Source organism: Onychostruthus taczanowskii, unplaced genomic scaffold (genome assembly GCF_017590055.1).
Source record: "Onychostruthus taczanowskii isolate IOZ18803 unplaced genomic scaffold, ASM1759005v1 scaffold12, whole genome shotgun sequence".
Classification (NCBI taxonomy): Eukaryota; Metazoa; Chordata; class Aves; order Passeriformes; family Passeridae; genus Onychostruthus; species Onychostruthus taczanowskii.
The window spans coordinates 3,634,413-3,650,773 of NW_024498351.1; the positions used below are offsets into that span (position 1 = coordinate 3,634,413).

A 16,361-nucleotide genomic window follows, 5' to 3' on the forward strand; every position below is an offset into this window, starting at 1 on the left:
TATAATCTGCACCAAAAAAGTATCCATATGTGTTCTGTACTGTGGTAAGACAAAGAAAATTGTATGCAGATTGCAGTTTCCTGCAAAATACAGGTCTTCATCAGTAATGCACCTTGCTGCATAACAACAGAGTAATAACACCTTTCTCCATGGCTAGCTCATATGAATTTTAACTGAAAGCTTTTGAGCTGAGTTGACAACAGTAATCCCCCTTGAAGTTTATTTTTAAAAGCTTTTTTATTATAAAACAAATTTTTTGTGCTGTCTCAGCCTGAGGGGACGGCTTTCCTACAGAAATGGATGATGTTGTTTCCTCCTTCCCAAGGCTGAGAAGCAGAGGATCTTTGTTGCAATTTATTTTGTGGCATGCAACCAAATGATACAATTTTCTCACAGTAAAACCCCACACATAAAGCAGCTTGAAACATGGGAAAGTGTACATATCTCACTGTATTATGCCAAGTACAGTTTTACTGTCACCATTAAAACATCATTATACAGTATTACAAGGGGAGATGTCACATTTCACCATTATCAAGAGGTTAAAAACCAAAAAAATCAAGACAAATGGTCTCATCTGTGATAAACAGAAGCAAGTACTATATATCCATAAACAGTATGGATTTCCAGGAACACATATCTAATGTCTATAACTTGGGAGCAGTTTGTATTCTATTTTAGTAAAGTCTCAACACTTTGCTACTTAGCTTCAGAAAGAGTAACTACTTTGACTACTATCAGGTGTCTTGTGTATCACATTGAGGACACAGGTTGTACTATCAGAAATGACAGCACAGGGTATCTGTTAGAAAAACACCTGGGAAACTCAGTAAATGTAGAAAAGTAGTTATACAAGTTTCCATAAGACCTGTCTTCAGAATTATCTATACTGAAGGTAAGGACATCCAACATTCCTAACATGAAGATCCCCAGAGTGTTTCCAAGATTAACAATTACTCAATTAACAATTCAGACTGATCTAAAAGGCAATATACTCTTTTTATATCTGCCCCTATTATAAAATAGTTGTCTTCTGCATATCATAAACACTAATGAAAATGTGGATAAGGATGATGCTGCTATTGACACTATTTATTCTGACAGCTGCCTTGGTTTGGTTACTAAATCCAGTTTTATCAATTGAATTAGTAACTCAGAAAACCTAAAATTAATTTGAAATGGACTACAGAGAAGTCTGTCCATTCAAAGGTCTAGACTCCAGAAAAGTTGGAGCCAAGCATTAAATGTCTGGAACACTGCAAGATCCTTTAACCTCACTACAATTAAACTACATCCTTTCTTGTCCATGCACCACTTCTAAAACAACGATGGCAGACTTCCAAAATGATGCTTTACTAATAGGAAACATTATTAACAGAGATGTTCTCAATAAAGACACATAAGCCCAGAGTCCTGCTCACTCCTTAAAATTAAAAGAAAAATGATTATGACTCAGACTGGGACTGTGAACTTAGTATTTCTAGGGTTAATAGATCTGCATTTGCCAAATAACTTCATTAGAGGAGAAACGCAAAACTTTTCAAGTTTATAGCTGCTCAACAAATGGCATAAATGAAGCAAATCAGCATTAACCCAAATCTTTAGACAATTTATATCCCTTTCTTTCAGTAAGGTGAACTACTTCCTTCTCTTGAGCAAGGGTATGCAGACACCCCAGCCCATGCCTGAAATACAGAGTATCTGGTCTTGTCCAGCACACCAGGAATCATTTATCTGCAGCCAGGCACCTGACATTTGGTGTGCCTGCCTTGTGGCCCACAGCAGCTCCAGCCAAGCTGTGTGCCATGCTGCGGCCACCTCTCCAAGGGGCATCATCTGGTGCTCCCTGTGCCCATCCTGGAGACAGGGCTGAGATCTCCACCAGGCAGCATGCTTCAACTCTGCAACTGCAAACACCCAGTGCTGGAGAGGCACGGAGTCAGAGTGCCAGAGAGACAGCTTAACTGGTGATCAAGGATAAGTGAATACTCACACAGGTACAGGAGCAGACAACCTGGAGTGCTGCTCCCCCTTCATCCACAAGCTAGTTGCTCATTAGCTTGGCTAAATGGCTCTTATAAATGCTGTGCTTACATATGCTTCAGGAAGGAGAAAGCAGGAAGATGCTGTCTCCACGATCCTTAAAAACATCTTTTCCTTTCTCATAAGAAAGAGCATTCATCCACACTATAGATTTAATAGGTAAAAAGACTAATCTGGAGTTATAACTTTCTATGCTAATTATAGAATCTAGGTAACTAAAAGATAATATTGTGCTACATGAACTGCTCATTAGATGACATTATGAGACCTCAAAAAAAAAAAGCTAACTATGGCACTAGAGAGTGATTCTTAAAATTAACATGCTATTTATAGAGCATCAGGGAAGTAAAACCTAAATATCATTGATAGCAATGTCCACTGCACCTGAAAGGTATATCAAATCAATGACTTAATATTAAGAAAACAGATTTAATACAGCTATCAATTAACCCCTCCTCCCCTATCTTGCAAAACTTGGCAAGGCTTACTAACAAAAATCCTTAGAGGGCACTTACCTTCCAAGACTCACATTCACAGTTACCAGGCCAATCACACTGGCTTACTTGCTAGTGTAATTAAAAAGAGTATAACTCCATTTTTATTAAGTAAAGTAGACCATCATGCAAGATGCTCATATTATGTGCAAGTTTTATGGCAGCTGTAACTGAGCCAAAGCAGGTACTGAGAGCGCTTTAAGGAACATCACTGTACAAAAGATGGCAATCCCTGTCAACCTATATACCTACTATTTAGAGTAAGGTAGGTGGTTTTGCCTGCAGTATTTTTGATAATGTGTTGCCTGGGAATACAAGAAATGCATTTTTTAGATTTGATACTGTTCCCGGTGAGCCGTAGGTATTTTTGTACTGCTCTGTTACCAAGAGCTGATTTGATGACCCCTGTTCAAGGTCAGCCACCCTGGACCTGCCATCCCCTGTTCACCTGCATCTAACAAAAAGGGCTCTGGGGGATCTCCAGCGCTGCAGGCTCTGAGCAGCTTCTACTAAAATCTGAAAATTTGTTTCAACAAGCTGTCCACAGGCAACGTGGGAGTTCCCGCTCCAAGCACCATCCGTTTCCCTTATCTTGCTGAAGCCTTCAGCAGCCCTCAGACGGTAATGCCGCCACTGCCTCAGAAGAAAGTTTCATTTCCGTTTCAAATTACACATTTTAAGGGCAACTTTAAACCAAGGGATCTTATGTAACCATCTTATATTATGCATTATCTGCATGATTAATAACAGCTGCAGGAACTGTTTTAAAAACTAGTATCTCCTGTTCTGGTTTCCTACTGCCAAAATCTTTATGTAATGACATCTGAAAAAAATCTTAATCTATGTGTTTCTCTCATTCTTAACTTGCCATCCCAAAGGCTATTAAAATCAACAATCTTATTACACAAATAAGGTCTCATCACACATCTTATTTACATCAACATACAGTGATTTAGAATGATCATAAATTCATATAATTGTCTACAGGAAGGGCATTCTCATAATAAAGAAGCAACACTCTGATTTTGATGGCCAGCTCTGGCCTTGACATATGGCTACTCTCATGCTCAGAAGGTCCCCACTGGGATATGCAGCAGTAAGGGTGGCTTTTACACAGATGGGGAAACAAGTAAAGCTTGGCAAAAAAATACCTAAGGATATTTGAATGCTTATTGTTAACTCTTCTATAACACCCTGCTGACAGAGGACATACAAAAAAAAAAAAAAAAAAAAAAAAAGGGGAGGGATTGTAAAATGTTTCATGCAGACTTTAATATTTGTGACTTCAGGTTTAGTACATTTGGAAATTGCAGGTATGCAGCAAACTCCCATTTAACAAATGTAGTTTAAAAAAAAAATTTATTGTATTCAGATCATACTGCCCTTAGAAAACAGCAATAAAAATATCTTAAAACTCTTGTAGTTTGTCATACAAACTCCCCTAAGAGAAGTGTTTTACCTCTTTTGAATTAAGGGAAGAGCACAGGAGTTTCTAATCACAGAAGGGACATTCGTTTCATAGGTTTGCATAAAACTGTTTTGAAAGATATCCTGACTCCTGGCAAAGCAAACAACTTTCTCTTTACTGTGTTAGAATTTATGACAAAATCTTTCTTTCCAATCACAGTAGTTTGTGCTTGATGCTGCTCTCTTGCAGACATCTCTAAAATGAACCACATCAATCATGAGGGTACATCAGGAAGACATTCCGGATGCAAGCAGAGTACCTCCTGTCACCACTTTATCATTCTGATAAATGGGGTAAGAAAACAAGTTGCAACAACACTACAATCTTACAGACACATTCCTAAACTTTTCCACTGTGGAAATGATGAGGCTTTTCCTTTGCTGCTCAGATACCGACTTGCATTCTAATTTTAAACACTGCACTCATCTTACACCTTCATTTTAAATGAATTTGGAAGCTTTTTTGGGAAATAGCTCCTTAACATTTGTTTGTGTTGTGCCAAGACTGGACTTACATAAACACATATTTCAAGTAACTTAAAATAATTATTTTATATTGATGCTACAATGCTCTTACACATTTGGTACAAAAGAAATGAAGTTCCCTATCCCTGACTGAATAATTAAGCTTCTAATGAGCAGGACAGGGTCCATGCTTCTGTTCACCAGCCACATGACTTGCAGCTTCCTAGGTCATTTTATAGCAGTACTGAGTTATTTAAATTTGTGGTTGACAATTATGCTTTAGGGGCAAACTTAGAGATGCTGCTTCAGGAAAACAAGTCATGTCAGACTGCTGACTGCAGATGAGCTAGCTGCAACTCCGGAGATAAGCACAGAGGTGAAGAGCTTAAACCACTTGTCTTATGCAGAAAAACATAATGAACAAGAAACAAACTAAGAACCCTACAAACAAACAAAATTCTGAAAGACAAGAATTACAAAATATTTAAGGAAGACATTTTGCACTCCACTGTTTCCAGTAGTAATTTAACTGCTTCATCTTCAGAATACAGACAGTAATAATTAATTAGACTATTGAACTGAACAGGCTTAGTAAAGTAAAATTCCAAAAAACATCATGTCACAGATTTCACATGCTGCTTTCTAACAGCTAATGACAGAGAAAATGAACTGAACAGCTCACCAATTCAGAATCTGCAAGGCAAACAGTATCTTAATTTAGAGGTCTGGTATATCAGATGATCTCTTGGCAAGAGGGGGTGGTGGTGTTGAGGAACCAATTGTTTTGAGCTGTAAACCAGCAAAGACAAAACCAGCTTGACTGCACAGACACAGCAGTGCTAGGGCAGGGCATCAATGGGCAAGAATGCCCATAAACTCGAGGAAAACAGTTAAAAAAACACAGGAAGAGAAGACTAAAAATACTGTAAACACACTGACAGAGTAAGGCCTCATTTGGAAGAGGTCTGCTTGGGTGACAGACCAGCTCCTCATATCCAGTGAGTATTCAAATCTGTTCCTTCTCAGGGGACTGTACTGTCCAAACTACTGACTACTGAATGCTTCTGTAGTAGATCTGACCTTTGAGAGACAACACAATTTTCTGATTGGATGTGTGAACCTCTAAGACCGCATGACAAGGGTTGGCATCAGTTTCACACATTAACACAGTGACCCTGTTGTACTGCAACTTGGGCTAAGTGTTGACAAATAAGGGGGCAGGAGATTTATGAGAGAAAAAGCTTTTCAATCACCTACGTGCCTGTCGTAGGGAAGGACCAAGTAGGGAAGTATGACAAGTGTGATCTTGCAGAGGAGTAGACAAAGAAATAACTGGAGTGTCTCCATCTCAAGGTTAAAATAAGGTAGAACAGGAAATCATGAAATCAACTCGGTTGGAAAAGACCTTTGAGATTGAATCCAACCTGTTCTGAACACTATCTTGTCAACTAGACCATGGCAGTAAGTGCCACATCCAGTTTCTTCTTAAACAGCTGCAGGGATGGTGACTCCACCAACTCCCTGGCCAGCCCATTCCAATAACCAATCACTCCTTCTGTGAATAAATTCTTGCTAATGTCCAATCTAAAGCTCCCCTGGTGCAGCTTAAGGCTGTGTCCTCTTGTCCTGGCACTGGTTGCCTGGGAGAAGAGACTGACCCCCACCTGTCTACAGCCTTCTTTCAGGCAGCTGTACAGTGATAAGGTCTCTTCTGAACCTCCTTTCCTCCAAAATAAACAACTCCAGCTCCCTCAGCTGCTCCTCAGAGGACTTGTGCTCCAAACCTTTCCCCAGCCTTGTTGCCCTTCTCTGGACCTGCTCCAGCACCTCAATTCTTCCTGAACTGAAGGGCCCAGAACTGGACACAGCACTCAAGGTGTGGCCTCACCAGTGACGAGTGCAAGGGAAGAATGACCTCCCTGTTCCTGCTGGCCACACTATTGCTGATACAGGCCATGATGGCACTGGCCTTGGCCACCTGGGTACTCTGCTGGCCCATGTTCAGCTGCTCTCAACCAGCATCCCCAGGCCCCTTTCTGCCTGGCTGCTGTCCAGCCACTCTGTCCTCAGCCTGTAGCACTGCAGGGGGTTGTCATTACTTTCAGAAACAAACCTAGAAACATAGACTAAGGGAAAAAAGGTAGAGGACTGGGAGACACTTAAGTCTTTAAATAGGAACATCATTGATCTCTGAAGGCTTTCACAAACAGCAGATCCCACAAATAGGGCACTAGTAATCTCCGACCTCTTCCTAAACAAGAATTAAAATGTAACACCTCCTCCCTTCCCTGAAAATCCTCAGTATATGCATGTATCTCAGACACCATTTGGCAAAACAGTTCCACAGAGGATGTGTCAGAAAAATTGAGTAACACTTCTCACAAAACCATAGTATTCTCAGAAGACTGATTTTTACAAGAATCTCTTCCATTTCTACATGCATATGATGAAGGTGTGGCTGGGGATGGAAATGCAGTATGAAAAAGAAATTCTGGGCCTTTCACCATGAAGTAGCATTTGTAGTTTTCCCAGATTCAGAAATACAGAATACATCTCTGCCAGCACAGGGACAGGAACTTTGAGATGGATTATCAGAGAAGCAGAGGAGTATACGCGATTTCTTTGGTGATAGATACTGACAGCTGAGGGAATAGTGGCTTGCTGAGCTACATAAGGAAAAAATACAGTAAAGATCCACTCTCTTCTCCTAAAGGAATGCAGTTGAAGTTATTTAACACTGAAAGGAGATCTATGCTGACTTGAAAGATATGGCAGAACACTACACAGAAACTCCTCACAGTATCATTGTGTCCTGCATAGCCATTTTTGGCAATCTGAAGAAGATGCACACTGAATCACCAGAGAACCAAAACTGAGAGGATTTTACTGCTGCATTCTCTTCTTTTACCACTTGCTATCAAAATCTTTCGTAGAATCATAGAGTAGCCTGAGTTAGAAGGGACCCATGAAGGATCATTAAGTCCAACTCCTGGCCCTGTACAGGACACCCCAAGAGTCACACCAGGTGCCTAAGACTGTTGCCCTAAAACCTCTTGAACTCTGTCAGGCTTGGTGCTGTGACCACTTCCCCTGGTGTATGTACATCAATGTTTTTTCCTACTACCATCTTTTATTTCCCTTTTCTTTTTATCTATCTTATTATTTTTACTGCTTCTCCTTGATGTATTTACTTTGCTTCCCCACCTTCCCCTTCCAACTAGAAACTTTCTGGGCTTCAGTTCATAATATTTTTACATTATTAAGAAGGAATAAATTAATTTGACCATTCTCTCTGTCAAATCAACACTTCAATCATTTTATTGAAACTTGGGTCAGAATAAACTGTTATGAGCAACACTTGCATATTGACTACATTTCAGCTCCAGTGCTGAGTATGAAATAAGCACACCTTATATTTTGGAATTTATTTAAAACAGGAAATATAAATTAATTAATAAAATTAAATACACAAGATGTTCTTTTTGCATTACAGTGATAATTTGCAAATTTTACAATTAAATTACTTTATAATCCAATCAACTAGCCTTTACCATTCCTTTTGAAGAGCAGCCTTGCAAAAAACATGGAAAAAGGCAGGGAATTTATCTTGTAATTCCAATTGAAAAGCAATGGTTACTAGAATATGAATATTCTAAAGTATTTCACTTGTAAGAAATAAGTTTCTTTTATAAGTAGTCACATATAATTTTACTTGGAAAAGACTAATCAAACCACTTCAATTTTCTTGTTCATCAATGACACATCCATCATCAATTACAATGCATTTTGGCATTTTGGTTCCCTTTTATCCTTCATCTGCTGCCTGCTCAGTCAACTCAAATAATACTTTTAAAAATGGTTATGTAAATACATCTCTCCTTTCACATAAGTATTTGCAGTTCTTTTCATTTAGAACTACACTGATCACTTTAAATTATCCATACAATCTCTGAAGTCAATGATGGGGTTGTATGAGCAAGTGATAGCTGATGTGCTGGAAGAAATCAGAGAGGCAGCAAGGGCAGAAAACACAAGGGCTTTGGGTGACCTAAGAGGTGAAATATTTGGATGCTGTCAGTGACTCTTCTACAGAGAAAGTGGCTTGGAAGGCCACATGGGTAAATGCAGCTACTGTGATGGTACCAAGTGACACCTGAAGCAAAACCTTTCAGTAGAAGTTATCTTTAATAGCAGCTAAAACACACTCAGATTCAATTCATCTATAGAGGAAATGCTTGCTAAAATAATCCAACACGAGGCACCAACCTTCATAAAGTGGAGCTATGAAAAAAATGGCAAGTTTTTAAAAATAAGAATTGGTAGGTAGAAATTGAATTGGTAGGTAAGAAAATTATGTCCTTACAGACAGCACAGAAACTACTAACGAAGATAATACTGGAGGCGTTTTGTTAATGCAAACCTTCTAGTGGGAGGGGCTTGATATAGTGAAAGAAGCCAGTATGACCAACAGCAAGCTAAAAGAGTTTACATTAAGAGGACATTCATAAAGCTGAATTTACAAGCTGGAGAAAAACACAGGGACCACAAACTCTAGTAGTTCAGAGGTAAAAAAACAAGTAGGCAAAACCAGTTTAAGTAGTAAGCGGTGAAATGGATTCAAACCAGACATAATTTCTTGCAACCAACTAGGAGCACAAAATGCACCCAGTTCAGTGAGGCAAGGTGATGCTAGGGCAGGAAATGGAGGTCTTACAGGCAAGAAGGCACTGTGAAGAACTGAAGGATCTTTTTGGTATACATCTTAGAGGAAACATTAAGTCGTATTCCAAAATCCTGGTAAGTGAGCATGTACATATTTGGGAGCATGGAGAAGCTTGGCAAAGGATCTCTCTGAAGCTAAATTAAGCATAGAAGTAGCCATCCCCATAACCAAAATGAACATCAACAAATTGCCAGGACCAAACTGGATCCACTCTAGAGAGCACAGGAGAATAAAACAGGTGAATTATTAGTTGTACGTGACCTTCCCTTAAGATTCTTTTGGTATGTGAAGACACAGAAGTTACAAACCACCATTAGCGCACATTTTGGGGAACTACACGCAGGCCTGTAATCTTGATGTCTGTACAAGCAAAATTACAATACAATAACAGCTAGAATTAGTGATCACCTGCATACACAAAACCTGCTTGGAAAGAGTCAAATACTATTAAAAGAAGTTGTACATTTAAAATTTGGGTCTTCTCAAGCAGGCAACAAGCACATGCATAAGGGTAAGCCAATTGATACAGGTTACAATAGGTACTCAATGAGTTTTTTAACTAAATCCTCACCAATGTTTATTAGGAAGACGATGTTAGGTCCTCAGGTGGTTGCACAACAGCATGCAGAGATGGGAAACAGTGTACAATAAAATAAATGTCACAACAGAGGGAGACTACAAAGTACACTAATGCCACACTCCAAAGCAAAAAGGATCATGAAAGCAGAACACTTTACTTCTCAGTACTTCTTATGCTCACATGCAGGGATTTTGAGAGGAAAGTGACACCAAGCATGGAAATATCACCTACAGTATTCACTATAGTCAACCATATACAGAAGTCATTTCAATTCAAAGCATAATCTCAACAAGCTCTGAAGGAAAGGGCTCCACTCCTGAGATCACAGTAGAAGAAATACTATTGGTACTCAGCCTCTGGATGCTCTGTGAGCTGTTGAGAGCCAAATCCACAGTACAGCTTTTAGTTAATGTGCATAAAATATTACATGGCAGCTCTGCCCAAATCTGCCAGTTTGACTTGTTTTCTCTTGACAAGAGATGGATAATAGCCTAATGCGGGAAGTCACCTCCTGTGTGAAGCTAATCATCAAGGGGAAAACAGTTCAGGTATAAAAATCCCCCTTGCCTTCAACACATCTGAGGCTTCCTGAAGATCACATTAATCAAGATTTAACAAATGAGATTTCCTGAATTTTACAGAACAATACAAAGAGAACGATGGCAGAGTAAACTATTTCTTTCCAGTCCTTTGGTGCACAATTTCTATTTGTGGACATGACAGAGTACACTTCAAACAATACGTGAAGGGATAGTCACTGAAATGTTTTAGGGAAAATATTTAAGATCTCATAATAGAAACTTAAAGGAAAGTAGATCAGTTTTACATTTTATTCAAAAGGTATCATCTTTGGATATAAAAGGTTTTAAGTGACACCAGGGATAGAAATTATGCCAAGTCATCTATACCATACAAAGTCTGCAGAGGCATTCTTGCGTTACCCACTTTGATCATGTTTGGCAGATGAAGTAAGACAGGATCAGAGCATAACAAAGTGCATAACTTGTCAATTTTTCTAACACACATGAAGCCTGGGAACAATCTTTTCATAACAAATAAAATAGCATTTTAAAGGCAAAACAGTTGTGACCATTTTTTAATGTTCTTTGTACATATATGGCATTGGGCACTTCTGCCCAAGGCACAACACAAACCTTATGACACTTGCTTTGTAATCTTCTTGTAATTCTTGTAATGTTGGAAATATCACCTTTTTTTTTTTTTTTTACAGTACACCATTAACTAAATCCAGACAATACCTTCAATTTTGCACACAGGATTTGATTTAAAATATTTGACTCAAATACTTGACCTGGTCTAATGAAAGGTGTCCCTGCCCATAGCAGGGAGGCTGGAATTAGATGATCTTTAAGGTCACATTCAAGCCAGGACATTCTGTGATTCTATTTATCAATCTACCAGGTCACAGCCCTAGATATAACCTTAATACACACGTGTTTCATGAAACATGTACAAGATCAGTGCCAACAAAGGCTGCAGTGTCTAAAAGCCATCAGCCAGAGCCAGCACTACACAAGCCAACATCAGCTAACAGCCTGTGTGGTTATTGCTTATTTTGATAACTGCAGTTCCACAGTGCTGTAATTGCACATCAGGAAACTTCTGGCACATCTTTGCAGGACCACAAATGTAGAACCCAAAATCTGAACACTCTCCACCCACAAAACTGAGTCTAAAGCATTTCATCAAAACCAGACCAACATTTATGCTAGTAAGCAGTAAGTGAGCAGACTTAGCAAGGGCTTGTCTATTCAGTTACTGTGAAATAACTGTTTTGGATTTGTGGAGCTGTCTTTTTTCTGAAACAAAATGACATTTCATTAAACAATTTTTAATCTTTTCATTTTATTAGATTAATGAAGGAGAAGGCACTCATTCTGAACCAAGAATAATACACAGTTAACTATTATTCTGGATGATTCCATTGCTCCTCTCCTTTGCATAAGGGTTTTTTTTTTTTTTTGTTGTAGATAATCCTTAGGAGTAGAGACTGTATTTACAAGCCACACAAACAAACAATGTATACCAGCAGAAGAGTTCATAAAACTTTGAGAAAGATGAAATGCAAATTGTGAAACCAGGTAAGATATTACATGTGACAAAAACCTCCAAACATGTAAAGTCCACACTGACATTCAGATATAGCCTTGGGCATGACAAGGCCTTACATCGCCTATCTGTTCACAAGTCTTTTGCTCAAATAAACAGCTTCTGTCTGTAGGAAAGTAGATTTTCCCAATACTCAAACAACTTTTTTTATTGTATGTGAAATAGTTTCTTCCAAAATCTATTCCACACCCATCTGAATATATTCTCTATGACATATATTTACAGAAGAAACAGACCTATGGATTTATGTGGTATTAGTTTTGATTTTTATTTCACAGCACAAGAAAAATGCACACAATTTTGAAGGTTTACAGTTTCACCAGCACACAATGTGTTCACATCTTGCAGTACGTGGCATTTTTCTTCAACCCCCAGCTCCTAGAGCCAAGAATATTACAAGGGAATTTAAACCTCTACCCAAGTCTGTAGGCTTAATAACTGTAAAGGGAAAGCTTGTGAATATGTGGATCGATTGTTCCATACAGACTCAGAAATTGGAAGGTATACCAATTTTCTTTCCAATTGCAGGATTTTTCTTGAAAATGGCTGCTAACAACCAGCATTGTGGAACAGGGGCTGGCAAATTCACTTACCAGCAAATTGGAGACTCCCCGCTAAGAGGAGACATAACTCACCTGAACTTGTTAGAATTTAATTTCTCCTTACCAGCCCTTTGTTTACAGGCTGATCTTGCAATAGAGAGAAAGATGCAGAGGAAGCAAAAGAAAGAATCCACAATTTCATCCAACTACTACTTACTACCAATGCTACTTGGTATCAGGGATGTCCCGCAGCAAAAGCTGAGGGGCACTTTGTTCTCAAGATCTTTTGCAGTGGTTACCTCAGGCCAGTGCTGCTACTCAGCACTGCACTGCAGACCTTCTCAGACTTGGATTTCTTACATCTGAACCCTGTGCCAATGAACCGGAATGAGGCTACGCATGAGAAAAACCAACATCCCTATGGCAGGAAAGAACAGGCTGAAGCAACAGCCTCAGTCAAATGCAAGAGGCAAGTATGTCTCCTATGACTCACAAAGTTTAATGAAAAGGCCTGTTATTGGTATTCTGGATCCAGGTTTGTCTACAGCTAGTTTGGAAATGTGTAACAACATAGGCATTGCAGAAGCAAAATACCAAAGACTGGTACTAGGAGCTCTTAAGGACTGAAAACTGGGAATAAACAAAAGGACACTACCAGTCAGAAGACAACAGTGCAAATAAGCGAGGTAGAACCACGTGCATGATAGAAATGGCATTTTAATTAATTGCCTGGTTTTTTCCCCATGGGATCACTACATTATCCGCAGTACTGGATGTTCCCATGCAAGGAAAAACTGAGGTGCTTTGTTTGCAGGATCCCTGATTCACCTGTTGCAAAAATAACATTTCTAGTTTCCAAGGAAGAAAGTAGGGAGGGAAGGTGCAGGACAGAAAACAACGTAGCTGTGGAGGAATTGCATTCTGTGCTGCCCTTTGGAAGCAATTCCTGCCTCAAGTTGAGCTAATACCTGAGAACACACTGTCATAGGTAATGCTATTGTATTCTCTGTTTTTCATATGGTTGATACAAAATGTAAATACAAAACACAGCTGCAATAGAAACTTTACTTCGAAGTACAAAGCAAGCATTTTATTTTTCAGTTAATGACCTTTCTATGGTCCTAGGAGCTCAAAATATTGGCTATTTGGTCTACTTCAAGAGATGCACCTTGAGAAGACCACCCAACAAAGTGGTTTTTGGGTAACTCCTAACCAGAGGAGTTGGATTCCTTTGCATAAGAAAAGGTTTTATTCAACCAACACCTGAGAATTTTACTGCCAGCATGATCTGAGCATGTATAATGCAGCGCAGGAGCAGGATATTATGTACAACCAAAAATCCAACCTCCTATTGCTAATAGCTACCATGTCAGCTGGATGCAGATCACTTTGGAAAGCTATGATTAGTCATGTGGGAAGTGTCTTGTAGAAAAGAGTTCTTATCTGAATTGCTGAAACTAATCCTTTCTTATCAGCTCAGATACTTCTGCATTTTTAAAATGGAGGCAACATCAATTTCTTCCTTAAACAGCTTTCAAGTGTTCACATTAGCTTCCTGAAGGAAGTAAGTGGACTAAGTGCTTCTACTCAACCTGTAACCATTATTTGTGTGATTTTAAACCTGACTCTTGCCACAGATTTAGGTAAGCAGAGACTGTTGCAACAGGCCAGAAATCCAGCTTCCATGATGAAGAAATACAGCATTAATTTCCAGCAGAGGAAGCCGGTGATTGAAAATAGTCAAAAAACATTTTTTGGAAATTCTTTCATAACTAAGTCTTGAAAAAGACAACCCCAGAGGAAAATATTTGAGGGAAAATAACTGGGGCTCTAAAGCCTATGTACCTTTACACAGACATATATATAGATGCCTTGGCTTCTTAACAGTGTGAAATTCAGTACCATCTGCTAACACCAACACCATGGGCTTATCTTCTAGAAGTCATTACCTCTAGAGGCAATGTAAAGACCAAGAAAACCAGCACAACTCACAGGCAGGATGCAGAGAAATTCCAGACCCATAGCAATATAGAGGTGCTGTGCACTGCATCTAAGTTCTGTTCTGATATTGGTGAGGCAATGTGAACAGAAATGATGCAACATGTAAATATTGCCTTACACACAACACCACATCATAACAACTGTGCAAATTTCCAGTCTCCTGTTAAAAAAAAAAAAAAAACAACATCGAAGCAGGACTAATTGCCATGAAAAATCTCTATTATATTTCAGCTCAAGCACTGCTTTTTAAAAAGTAAACAAATAAGACAGTTTAAAAAAAAAACGGGTTTTGTAAAATTTACCCTTGTGTAATACTCATTTGCTTACACAGTACCATATAGCTCTGCACTATACAGCTCATTATTTGTGCCCTGACAGACACTCAATATGCACATAAGCCAGTACTTGCACAAAAATCAATCATTACCCAGCTCAATGAAATCACAGTTCCTGCGATATTATTGCTGATTTTCTTTGGTCATCAAAACCCCCAAGAACTCCCATGATCCTTGGTATGCAGGAATGCTTCAGCTGATGCTTAAAATTGCTCTTTGTTTTGCACACTCCTTAATTTTTCCCTCCAGAAGATAATGGCAAGAGAAGCCACACAGAATATATTCCCTCTTCAGACAACAGCTCAAAAGCTTCAGTAATGTGAACATTTCTATAATGACCATAACCTACCTAAACTGTGACTTTGGAGGGGAAGAAGGAAGTTCAGTTTTCATTCCTATTTGTCTTGACCTCTATAAATAAACCCTAATTTGTCTTGACCGTCCTAAATAAACAGGTGGAGCAATGGTTATCAGCACCAGATGTAACTGTTTTAGAATTATGGAATCCTGTCCAGTAGGAATCAGACTGTGGCTGTCAATACTTGTCAAAAAGGCTGCAAGCAGCACCCAGAATGCAATAAATCTTTTTTATTTCCAACCTTAGCTGGTTTCAAACCAGCAAGATACTCTAAGAGTTTCCCACTCCTTTTACCCATTCTATAAAGCACAACTTCACAGCACATGTGGTGTTTCAGAAATCCAGAACCACAGATGTTAGTATGCATGGGACACAGAAAAAAGTAAAATGCCTACAGTTGTACCCCAAAGTATGGGAAAAAAATACCACCATCTCTTAATACAGAAAAATTAATTACCCATTCAGCACTGGAACTGAATTTCTTCACCCACACAGCTAAGTGTTCCCTTATCACTAGACTAGAGCTGGACATCTCAGAAAATCAAGGAGTGCACAGACTGAAGAAAGAGGTAAGCAGCTGAGGAAGAGTTTGTAGGTACAGCTGTACTGCAGAATATGCATGATGCTGAGAATCTCGGGCCAATCCGCAGAGTCTGCATTCCTGGCCCTGAGAGCTGCATTAAAACCGTGGCCTTATGCTGTCCTAAGTCTGAGGCTTGAATGCTCAGAAGAGCTGCAAAAAATAATTACTAAAAGCATCAAGGAATGCAAAAAGCAACTTCCAAAATGGACAAATCCTCAGCAAGTGTAAATCACCACAGATCAAATACAGGCAGCTACACCAGTGGAGACTTCCATTTACAAGCTCACTTAATTTGCAACACAGCTTAAAATGATCAAACCTCAAGTGATTTTGCTCTAGAACAGGACCTGAGCACTTTGCTTTACAAATTAAATACTTAACAGTTATATAGCATGCTTACTACAAAGCATTAGCAAACCTTCCATAGGTTTAGAGGAAGGTTTTCTGACCTTCCTGTACATATGTGGTGGTAGAAAAAATATATCTGGTAGACATAATTTTATAAAAGCTAATTAATATCAATGGCAAGGTATCTTAAAAGGTGTTGCAAAAACCAGTGCACTTACCAAAAACCAACCAAACATATTTTCAAAGTGTCCACAGACAGGAGCTTTAACTGCAATATGCTTTCCAAGCTTTC

The 16,361-nt window shown here is 39.0% G+C and overlaps 1 protein-coding gene across 1 annotated transcript in view; it reads right to left on the reverse strand.

Annotated features, from left to right (window-relative positions):
• The window catches only part of TNKS (tankyrase), a 128,493-nt gene that overhangs the window by 43,997 nt on the left and 68,135 nt on the right, over positions 1–16,361 (reverse strand). The gene's annotated exons all lie outside the window — the stretch shown is intronic.